This window comes from Piliocolobus tephrosceles, chromosome 13 (assembly GCF_002776525.5).
Source record: "Piliocolobus tephrosceles isolate RC106 chromosome 13, ASM277652v3, whole genome shotgun sequence".
Classification (NCBI taxonomy): domain Eukaryota; kingdom Metazoa; phylum Chordata; class Mammalia; order Primates; family Cercopithecidae; genus Piliocolobus; species Piliocolobus tephrosceles.
In genome coordinates, this window is record NC_045446.1 from 64,159,880 (window position 1) to 64,171,973 (window position 12,094).

Consider the following 12,094-nt stretch of genomic DNA (forward strand, 5'->3'; position numbering starts at 1 on the left):
CTTTCTTTCTTTCTTTCTTTCTTTCTTCTTTCTTTCTTTCTTCTCTTTCTTTCTTTTTCTTTCTTTCTTTCTTTCTCTTTCTTTCTTTCTTTCTTTCTTTCTTTCTTTCTTTCTCTTTCTTTCTTTCTTTCTTTCTTTCTTTCTTTCTTTCTTTCTTTCTTTCTCTTTATTTCTTTCTCTTTCTTTCTTCTTTCTTCTCCTCCTCCTTCTTCTCTTTTCTTCTTCTTCCTCTTCTTTTTTTTTTGAGATGGAGTTTCACTCTTGTTGCCCAGGCTGGAGTGCAATGGCATGATCTCGGTTCATTGAAACCTCCACCTCCTGGGTTCAAGTGATTCTCCTGCCTCAGCCTCTCGAGCAGCTGGGATTACAGGTGCCTGCCAACACGCCCAGCTAATTTAAGCCACAGAAGTTAAGCCAAACATAGTCTGTTTTGTTATTTTATTTTTAGAGATAGTGTCTCGCTCTGTTGCTGAGGCTAGAGTGCAGTGGTGTAATCATAGCTCACTGCAACCTTGAACTCCTGGACTCAAGCAGTCCTGCCACCTCACCCTCCTGAGTAGCTGGGATTAAAGCACAAACCGTGCCTGTAGCTACTATGTGCAGTGCCTGGCTACAACTAGTTCTATAAAGAAGAAAAAGTCAGGAAAAGTATTTACGTAATAACATTCTCAAATTTTTTATTTGCCAGATACCTTATTTGGTCACTTAGGGTACAGTTTTAAACTAGTAAACAATTATATTATAGAAGAACTAAACTAAATTATAACATGGCACAGACTTCCTAAGGAAGGTAACTCAAAAAATCTAAAAAGTGATAGCAATTATTCTAATTAACATTTGAGATATTAAATGAATTAATGACCCAAGACAACCTTTGAAATTATTCAATTCTTTTTTAAAAGTATACTAGCATAATTTAAGATCTAGGTTGCCTAAGATTACTTATTTTATTTTTATTTATTTAGTTTTAGATAGGGTCCTGCTATATCACCCAGGCTGGAATGCAGTGGCACAACCAGAGATCAGAGTTCACTACAGTCTCAAACTCCTGAGTTCAAGTGATTCTTCCATCTCAGCCTCCAGAGTAGCTGAGATTACAGGCGGGCACCACCACACCCAGCTCATTTTTAAATTTTTTTGTAGAGATAGAGTCTTACTATGTAGTTCAGCTTGATCTCAAGCAATACTTCCCACCTCAGTCTCCCAAAGGGCTGAGATTACAGGCATGAGCTGCCATGCCTGTTCAGAATATGTCTCTATAGTAGGTTTATCATTAGAATGTTTTGATCTGAAGACATAGTCTTAATGATTCCAAGTGTAATTCTAACCTAAAATCAAAATCCTTGGTTTGTAAACATCAAATTCAATTTTATGTTAATTCGTATGGCAACTAAACAAAAAACAATTTTAAAAAATGTCTGTATTATTTATTACACTAAACAATTCTGACCACTAACAACCAAGGGAGGGGGTAGGGAACAACACTATCAGACCATGAAAACATCTTGCTTCGCAACAAACTTTCCTCCCTCACTTTAACATTTTTGAGGATTCTTTCCCAAACCTATTACATGTATATTACGATGGTTATGAATTTCCCAACTCCACCACTCCTTTCAGTGCATTATTACTATTATTATTTTATTTATTACTTTTTTTTGAGATGGAGTCTCGCTCTGTCGCCCAGGCTGGAGCGCAGTGGTGCAGTCTCTGCTCACCACAACCTCTGCCTCCTGGGTTCAAGTGATTCTCCTGCCTCAGTCTCCCGAGTAGCTGGGATTACAGGCGTGTGCCACTGCGTCCAGCTAATTTTTGTATTTTTAGTAGAGACAAGGTTTTGCCATGTTGGCCAGGCTGGTCTTGAACTCCTGACCTCAACTGACCCGCCCACCTCAGCATCTCAAAGTGCTGGGATTACAGACGTGAGCCACCATGCCCAGCCATCAGCACATTATTTTTAATATCTTAATTAAAAACAAAACAATGTTGGAAACTGCCATTAAAACACAACAACTGAAAAAACAGAGCTCTTCCCAGACTCACGGGACTACAAATTTAGGAAGTACACAAAAAATTAAAAATTAATTACACTCAATTGGACACATTAAATATGTACAGCTTTTTGTACATAAATCATACCTAAATAAAGTGATTTTAAAACAAATGAGATGGGCCAGGTGTGGTGTCTCACATCTGTAATACCAGCACTTTGGTAGGCTGAGGCAGGCGGATCACTTGAAACCAGGAGTTAGGGACCAGCCTGGCCAACATGGTGAAACCCCATCTCTGCTAAAAACACAAAAGTTAGCTGGGTGTGGTGGCACACGCTTGTAATCCCAGCTATTCCAGGGGCTGAGGCATGAGAATCTCTTGAGCCTGGGAGGCGGAGGTTGCAGTGAGCTGAGATGGCGCCACTGTCCTCCAGTTTAAGTGACTCTGTCTCAAAATAATAAATAAAAACAAATGATCTAACCCTTACCACCAACTGATAAAGAAACAAACAAATGAGTCATGCAAAAGAAAAGTCATGATTTTGGTTTTAATCCTACTTTAAGAACACTAACAATAATTTGCATGCAATAAATACAGTTCCCTAAATACAACAGATGAATTCTTTTATAAACACATCTGATTTTTGTTTATGGAGAATCTATTAATAAACACATTTTATATTCAATATATTATGTATGTATGAATGGGAAGCAACCTTAAACATTTTAAATACCAGACATATACAAAAGAATTATGAACGAAGTAATACAAAGTGCCTCGTGTTTTTACCCTGGAGTCAAACCATAGAAATCACAGGTTATTAAGAGAACTTTGAAAAATATTGTTAAGAATATTGAAAATCACGTGTTTTGGGCACGCCCAAGATGGCCGAATAGGAACAGCTCCAGCCTCCAGCTCCCAGTGTGAGTGACACAGAAGAAGGGTGATTTCTGCATTTTCAACTGAGGTACCAGGTTCATCTCACTGGGGAGTGCCGGACAATTGGTGCTGGTCAGCTGGTGCAGCCCGACCAGCGAGAGCTGAAGCAGGCTGAGGCATTGCCTCACCTGGGAAGCGCAAGGGAGAAGGGAATCCCTTTTCCTAGCCAACGGAAACTGAGACACACAACACCTGGAAAATCGGGTAACTCCCACCCTAATACTGTGCTTTACCAAGGGTCTTAGCAAATGGCACACCAGGAGATTATTTCCCACACCTGGCCCAGAGGGTCCCATGCCCATGAAACCTCCCTCATTGCTAGCACAGCAGTCTGAGATCTAACTGCAAGGCGGCAGCAAGTCTGGGGGAGGGGTGCCCGCCATTGCTGAGGCTTAAGTGGGTAAACCAGGAGGAAGCTCGAATTGGGTGGAGCCCACTGCAGCTCAAGGAGGCCGGCCTGCCTCTGTAGAATCCTCCTCTGGGGACAGAGCACAACTAAACAAAAAGCAGCAGGAAATCTTGGCAGAGGTAAATGCCCCTGTCTGATAGCTTTGAAGAGAGCAGTGGATCTCCCAGCACGGAAGTTGAGATCTGAGAACAGACAGACTGCCTGCTCAAGTGGGTTCCTGACCCCTGAGTAGCCTAACTGGGAGACATCCCCCACTAGGTGCAGATGGACACCCCACACCTCACATGGCGGAGTACACCCCTGAGATGAGGCTTCCAGAGCAAGAATCAGACAGCAGCACTCGCTGTGCAGCAATATTCTATCTTCTGCAGCCTCCGCTGCTGATACCCAGGCAAACAGGGTCTGGAGAGGACCTCAAGCAAACTCCAACAGACCTACAGCTGAGGGTCCTGACTGTTAGAAGGAAAACTAACAAACAGAAAGGACACCCACACCAAAACCCCATCAGTACATCACCATCATCAAAGACCAAAGGCAGATAAAACCACAAAGATGGGGAAAAAGCAGCACAGAAAAGTTGGAAATTCAAAAAATCAAAGTGCATATCCCCCTCCAAAGGGACGCAGCTCATTGCCACCAATGGAACAAAGCTGGACGGAGAATGACTTTGACGAGTTGAGAGAAGAAGGCTTCAGTCGATCAAACTTCTCAGAGCTAAAGGAGGAATTACATAACCAGCGCAAAGAAACTAAAAACTTTGAAAAAAGAATGGATGAATGGATAACTAGAATAATCAATGCAGAGAAGACCTTAAAAGAACTGATAGAGATGAAAACTATAACATGAGAAATATGTGACAAATGCACAAGCTTCAGTAACTGACTCGATCAACTGGAAGAAAGAGTATCAATGATTGAAGATCAAATGAATAAAATGAAGCAAGAAGAGAAGTGTGGAGAAAAAAGAGTTAAAAGAAATGAACAAAGCCTCCAAGAAGTATGGGATTATGTGAAAAGACCAAATCTATGTCTGATTGGTGTGCCTGAAAGTGATGGGGAAAATGGAACCAAGTTGGAAAACACTCTGCAGGATATCATCCAGGAGAACTTCCCCAATCTAGTAAGGCAGGCCAACATCCAAATTCAGGAAATACAGAAAACGCCACAAAGACACTCCTTGAGAAGAGCAACTCCAAGACGCATAATTGTCAGATTCACTAAAGTTGAAATGAAGGAAAAAATGTTAAGGGCAGCCAGAGAGAAAGGTCGGGTTACACACAAAGGGAAGCCCATCAGACTAACAGCAGATCTCTCAGCAGAAACTCTCCAAGCCAGAAGAGAGTGGGGGCCAATATTCAACATTCTTAAAGAAAAGAATTTTCAAACCAGAATTTCATATCCAGCCAAACTAAGTTTTATAAGTGAAGGAGAAATGAAATCTTTTACAGACAAGCAAATACTTAGAGATTTTGCCACCACCAGGCCTGCCCTACAAGAGATCCTAAAGGAAGCACTAAACATCGAAAGGAACAACAGGTACCAGCCATTGCAAAAACATGTCAAAGTGTAAAGTCCATTGATGCTAGGAAGAAACTGCATCAACTAGCGACCAAAATAACTAGCTAATATCATAATGACAGGATCAAGTTCACACATAACAATATTAACCTTAAATGTAAATGGACTAAATGATCCAATTAAAAGACACAGACTGGCAAATTGGATAAAGAGTCAAGACCCATCAGTTTGCTGTATTCAGGAGACCCATCACACATGCAGAGACACATATAGGCTCAAAATAAAGGGATGGAGGAAGATCTACCAAGCAAATGGAAAACAAAAAAAAGCAGGGGTTGCAATTCTAGTCTCTGATAAAACAGACTTTAAACCATCAAAGATCAAAAGAGACAAAGAAGGCCATTACATAATGGTAAAGGGATCAATTCATCAGCAAGGGCTAGCTATCCTAAATATGTATGCACCCAATACAGCAGCACCCAGATTCATAAAGCAAGTCCTTAGAGACTTACAAAGAGACTTAGACTCCCATACAATAATAATAGGAGACTTCAACACCCCACTATCAACATTAGACAGATCAATGAGACAGAAAGTTAACAAGGATATCCAGGAATTGAAGTCAACTCTGCACCAAGCAGACCTAATAGATATCTACAGAACTCTCCACCCCAAATCAACAGAATATACATTCTTCTCAGCACCACATCGCACTTATTCCAAAATAGACCACATAGTTGGAGGTAAAGCACTCCTCAGCAAATGTAAAAGAACAGAAATTATAATGAACTGTCTCTCAGACCACAGTGCAATTAAACTAGAACTCAGGACTAAGAAAGTCAATCAAAACCACTCAACTACATGGAAACTGAACAATCTGTTCCTGGATGACTACTGGGTACATAATGAAATGAAGGCAGAAATAAAGATGTTCTTTGAAACCAATGAGAACACACACACACAACATACCAGAATCTCTGGGACACATTTAAAGTAGTGTGTAGAGGGAAATTTATAGCACTAAATGCCCACAAGAGAAAGCAGGAAAGATCTAAAATTGACACCCTAACATCACAATTAAAAGAACTAGAGAAGCAAGAGCAAACACATTCAAAAGCTAGCGGAAGGCAAGAAATAACTAAGATCAGAGCAGAACTGAAGGAGATAGAGACACAAAAAACCCTCCAAAAAATCAATTAATCCAGGAGCTGGTTTTTTGAAAAGATCAACAAAATTGATAGACAGCTAGCAAGACTAATAAAGAAGAAAAGAGAGAAGAATCAAATAGATGCAATAAAAAATGATAAAGGGGATATCACCACAGACCCCACAGAAATACAAACTACCATCAGAGAATACTATAAACACCTCTATGCAAATAAACTAGAAAACCTAGAAGAAATGGATAATTTCCTGGACATTTACACTCTCCCAAGTCTAAACCAGGAAGAAGTTGAATCTCTGAACAGATCAATAGCAGGCTCTGAAATTGAGGCAATAATTAATAGCCTACCAACCAAAAAAAGTCCAGGACCAGACAGATTCACAGCCGAATTCTACCAGAGGTACAAGGAGGAGTTGGTACCATTCCTTCTGAAACTATTTCAATCAATAGAAAAAGAGGGAATCCCCCCTAACTCATTTTACGAGGCCAATATCACCCTGATACCAAAGCCTGACAGAGATACAACAACAAAAAAAATAATTTTAGACCAATATCCCTGATGAACATTGACGCAAAAATCCTCAATAAAATACTGGCAAACCGAATCCAGCAGCACATCAAAAAGCTTATCCACCATGATCAAGTGGGCTTCATCCCCGGGATGCAAGGCTGGTTCAACATACACAAATCAATAAACGTAATCCAGGCCGGGCGCGGTGGCTCAAGCCTGTAATCCCAGCACTTTGGGAGGCCGAGACGGGTGGATCACGAGGTCAGGAGATCGAGACCATCCTGGCTAACACGGTGAAACCCCGACTCTACTAAAAATACAAAAAACTAGCCAGGCAAGGTGGCGGGCGCCTGTAGTCCCAGCTACTCGGGAGGCTGAGGCAGGAGAATGGCGTGAACCCGGGAGGCGGAGCTTGCAGTGAGCTGAGATCCGGCCACTGCACTCTGCACTCCAGCCTGGGCGACAGAGCAAGACTCTGTCTCAAAAAAATAAATAAATAAATAAATAAATAAATAAATAAATAAATAAACGTAATCCAGCATATAAACAGAACCAAAGACAAAATCCACATGATTATCTCAACAGATGCAGAAAAGACCTTTGACAAAGTCCAACAGCCCTTCATGCTAAAAACTCTCAATACATTCGGTATTGATGGAACACATCTCAAAATAATAAGGGCTATTTATGACAAACCCACAGCCAATGTCACACTGAATGGGCAAAAACTGGAAGCATTCCCTTTGAAAACTGGCACAAGACAGGGATACCCTCTCTCATCACTCCTATTCAACAGTGTTGGAAATTCTGGCTAGGGCAATCAGGCAAGAGAAAGAAATAAAGGGTATTCAGTTAGGAAAAGAAGAAGTCAAATTGTCCCTGTTTGCAGATGACATGATTGTATATTTAGAAAGCCCCATCACCTCAGCCCAATATCTCCTTAAGCTGATAAGCAACTTCAGCAAAGTCTCAGGATACAAACTCAATGTGCAAAAATCACAAGCATTGTTTTTTTTTTTTTGTTTTGTTTTTTGAGACAGAGTCTCGCTCTGTCGCCCAGGCTGGAGTGCAGTGGCCAGATCTCAGCTCACTGTAAGCTCCGCCTCCCGGGTTCCTGCCATTCTTCTGCCTCAGCCTCCGGAGTAGCTGGGACTACAGGCGCCCGCCACCTCGCCCAGCTAGATTTTTGTATTTTTTAGTAGAGACGGGATTTCACCATGTTAGCCAGGATGGTCTTGATTTCCTGACCTCGTGATCCGCCCGTCTCAGCCTCCCAAAGTGCTGGGATTACAGGCTTGAGCCACCGCGCCCGGCCACAAGCATTGTTACACACCAGTAACAGACAAACAGAGAGCCAAATCATGAATGAACTCCCATTCACAATAGCTTCAAACAGAATAAAATACCTAGGAATCCAACTTACAAGGGATGTAGAGGACCTCTTCAAGGAGAACTACAAACCATCACTCAGTGAAATAGAAGAGGACACAAACAAATGGAAGAACATACCATGCTCATGGATAGGAAGAATCAATATCGTGAAAATGGCCATACTGCCCAAGGTAATTTATAGATTCAATGCCATCCCCATTAAGCTACCAATGACTTTCTTCACAGAATTGGAAAAAACTGCTTTAAAGTTCATATGGAACCAAAAAAGACCCCGCATTGCCAAGACAATCCTAAGCCAAAAGAACAAAGCTGGAGGCATCATGCTACCTGACTTCAAACTATACTACAAGGCTACAGTAACCAAAACAGCATGGTACTGGTACTGAAACAGAGATACAGACCAATGAAACTGAACAGAGCCCTCAGAAATAATACCACACATCTACAGCCATCTGATCTTTGACAAACCTGAGAAAAACAAGAAATGGGTAAAGGATTCCCTATTTAATAAATGGTGCTGGGAAAATTGGCTAGCCATAAGTAGAAAGCTGAAACTGGATCCTTTCCTTACTCCTTATATGAAAATTAATTCAAGATGGATTAGAGACTTAAATGTTAGACCTAAAACCATAAAAACCCTAGAAGAAAACCTAGGTAGTACCATTCAGGACATAGGCATGGGCAAGGACTTCATGTCTAAAACACCAAAAACAACAGCAACAAAAGCCAAAATTGACAAATGGGATCTAATTAAACTAAAGAGCTTCTGCACAGCAAAAGAAACTACCATCAGAGTGAACAGGCAACCTACAGAATGGGAGAAAATTTTTGCAATCTACTCATCTGACAAAGGGCTAATATCCAGAACCTATAAAGAACTCAATCAAATTTACAAGAAAAAAACAAACAACCCCATTAAAAAGTGGGCAAAGGATATGAACAGACACTTCTCAAAAGAAGACATTTATACAGCCAACAGACACACGAAAAAATGCTCATCATCACTCACCGTCAGAGAAATGCATATCAAAACCACAATGAGATACCATCTCACACCAGTTAGAATGGCAATCATTAAAAAAACCAGGAAACAACAGGTGCTGGAGAGGATGTGGAGAAATAGGAACACTTTAACACTGTTGGTGGGATTGTAAACTAGTTCAACCATTATGGTAAACAGTACGGCAATTCCTCAAGGATCTAGAACTAGATGTACCATATGACCCAGCCATCCCATTACTGGGGATATACCCAAAGGATTATAAGTCATGCTGCTATAAAGACACATGCACACGTATGTTTATTGCGGCACTATTCACAATAGCAAAGTCTTGGAATCAACCTAAATGCCCATCAGTGACAGACAGGATTAAGAAAATGTGGCACATATACATCACGGAATACTATGCAGCCGTAAAAAAGGATGAGTTCGTGTCCTTTGCAGGGACATGGATGCAGCTGGAAACCATCATTCTCAGCAAACTATCGCAAGAACAGAAAACCAAATACCGCATGTTCTCACTCATAGGTGAGAATTGAACAATGAGATTACTTGGACACAGGAAGGGGAGCATCACACACTGGGTCATATTGTGGGGAGGGGGTAGAGGGTAGGGATAGCATTAGGAGATATACCTAATGTAAATGACGAGTTAATGGGTGCAGCACACCAACAAGACACATGTATACATATGTAACAAACCTGCACGTTGTGCACATGTACCCTAGAACTTAAAGTATAATAAAAAAATAAAAAGAAAATCATGTGTTTTGGGGAAGGAGAGAATTAACAACCGTTCTTTGCCTTAAAATACTTTACATTTTATGAAATTGCAATTGGAATGAAGCAGCTCCTAAAGTAGTCAGTATTCGGGTCAGGGAAATTGAGCAGAGAAGCAAACTACTGTTTGTTTTCTCAACTCCTTCACAATGCTCAGCTGAAGAGGTTCCCACTTAAAAGAGCTGCTGAAGTCATTTCTATTTTAGAAAGGTAGTATGAATGAGGTTTTCTATGTATTAGCTAGAATTTATGGTAATTTGTAAAATGTTTTTCCATTTTTAAACGTAAGAGTCTATATGTCCACCCACGGAGCAGCAGTCACTGCTAGGGGTCTTAGGCTAACATCTGCCACCACACCAGTGGCCCATAAGCAGGTGTGGAGAGGACCAGAGTTCATCTGTCAGCAGCACCATGGAATCAACTGTCCAGCCTTTCTGCCATTAATTACCACAGATGTGGTCTTTTTCCTGATATTCTATTCCCACCGGAGGCTTTTTATTAAGATCTTGTACCTGTGAATGCATTTAGGGTACAACATATTGTCTTCAAGGTACGGGGGTGGAAAATCGGAGGCAGGAAGCAAAAAGAATGCACTCACTCTCCCTTCTTACTTTTTGGGAATCCAGGCTTGTCCAGCATGAAACTGGACGTGAACCCAACCATCTGTATCTGCAGGGAGACTTCTCCCATGGACCACAAGCCACTTGACACCATGGGCCTCATGTGGACATTCCACTGCTTCTGGTGCCCTCTCCCTGGCTACAGTTCTGGCCCAGGAGGCCAGCAAAGCTTCTGGAACAGAAGTTGTCACCACAACTGTATTAACTCCCTCAAGGAGACCAGCAGACTCTTCTAGGGCAGGCAACCCCTTCCCAGGGAGAAGAGCCACTTCAGGAGGATGTGTCTCCTCAGAGCTTTGCAGGGACGTTTTCCCTTTGTCCGCCTTTGATTTTTTTGGTAATGATTTCCGGATTCTGGCCTCTTTTGCTGTGCTAGGAAAATTCTTTTGATTTGGATAGGCAAAGGCACACAGGAGCTTATTTCTGGCACCAAAGGCCTGTGTGGCTTTGCCTTTAATTGTAGGCATCAGGCCCGCAGAATGTCCCGGTGAATCGCATTAACAGGTAGCAGTTTAGAGGGTGATGAGGGGATTGGTATCTTCTTCTGAGGTTTGGGGTTGTCTCTGTACTCTGCCGCCTATTTTGGGCAGAGTGTTTTTTCATCTTTAGCAGATATTTCTCCTTTGGTTCCCTTTGCTGATGTTCCTGGCAAAGCAATTGTGTTTGATTTATCCTCTTCCCTCGACTTCTCTGAGGATGTCCAATCCTTGCCTTTTGCCTTCTCCATACTCAGAGAAGAAGTGGCGCTTGGTCCCAAAATCCTTAAATCAGAGTGAAGGTATGCAGTAATCATCACTACCAAGATGGAAACAATTTCTATTTTTCCATAAAGAGTCTATGAAAAGAAGCCAGGCACAGTGGCTCACACCTATAGTCCCAGCTACTCAGGAGACTGAGGCAGGAGGATCACTTGAGCCCAGGAGGTCGAGTTCAGTCTAGACAACATAGTAGACCCCACATCTCTAAAAACGTTTTTAAAAATTCTGTGAAAAGAAAAACCCAAAATAAGCAGCAGACCTACATATAAACGTAATTACGTTTGCCAAAAAGATGGAAATAACCCAAACATCCATCAGTTGCGGAAAGGACGTATGTTAATAAAATATGGTATACGTAAACAATGGAACATTATTTAGCAATGAAAAGGAATGAAGTGCCTGGGCGTGGTGGCTCACGCCTGTAATCCCAGCATTTTGGGAGGCCAAGGCGGGCAGATCATGAGGTCAGGAGATTGAGACCATCCTGGCTAACACGGTGAAACCCCGTCTCTACTGAAAATACAAAAAATTAGCCGGGCGTGGTGGCTGGCGCCTGTAGTCCCAGCTCCTCGGGAGGCTGAAGCAGGAGAATGGCGTGAACCTGGGAGGCAGACCTTGAAGTGAGCTGAGATTGCACCACTGCACTCCAGCCTGGGCGACAGAAGCAAGACTCCGTCTTAAAAAAAAAAAAAAAAAAAGAAAAGAAAAGGAATGAAGTACTGATACATGCTACACCATGGATGAACCTTGAAAACATTATGCTAAGTAAAAGAAGCCAGTCACAAAATACCATACATTGTATGTTTCCTTGTATATAAAATGTCCAGATCAGGCAAATATATAAAGACAGAAGGTAGGGCTTCAGGGAATGGGGAGACTGGGCCATGACAGCTAATGGGTATGGGGGCTTGTTTTTGAGGCAGTGAAAATGATCTAAAATGGATTGTGGTGATGGTTGCACAACTCTGTGAATATACTAAAAACCATTGAATTGTGACTTTGAATGGATGA

General features: G+C 41.7%; 1 pseudogene; it reads right to left on the reverse strand.

Annotated features, from left to right (window-relative positions):
* Nucleotides 1-10,073: 10,073 nt before the first annotated feature.
* Nucleotides 10,074-11,079, reverse strand: LOC111540713 (annotated as a pseudogene).
* Between the last annotated feature and the right edge of the window lie 1,015 nt (nucleotides 11,080-12,094).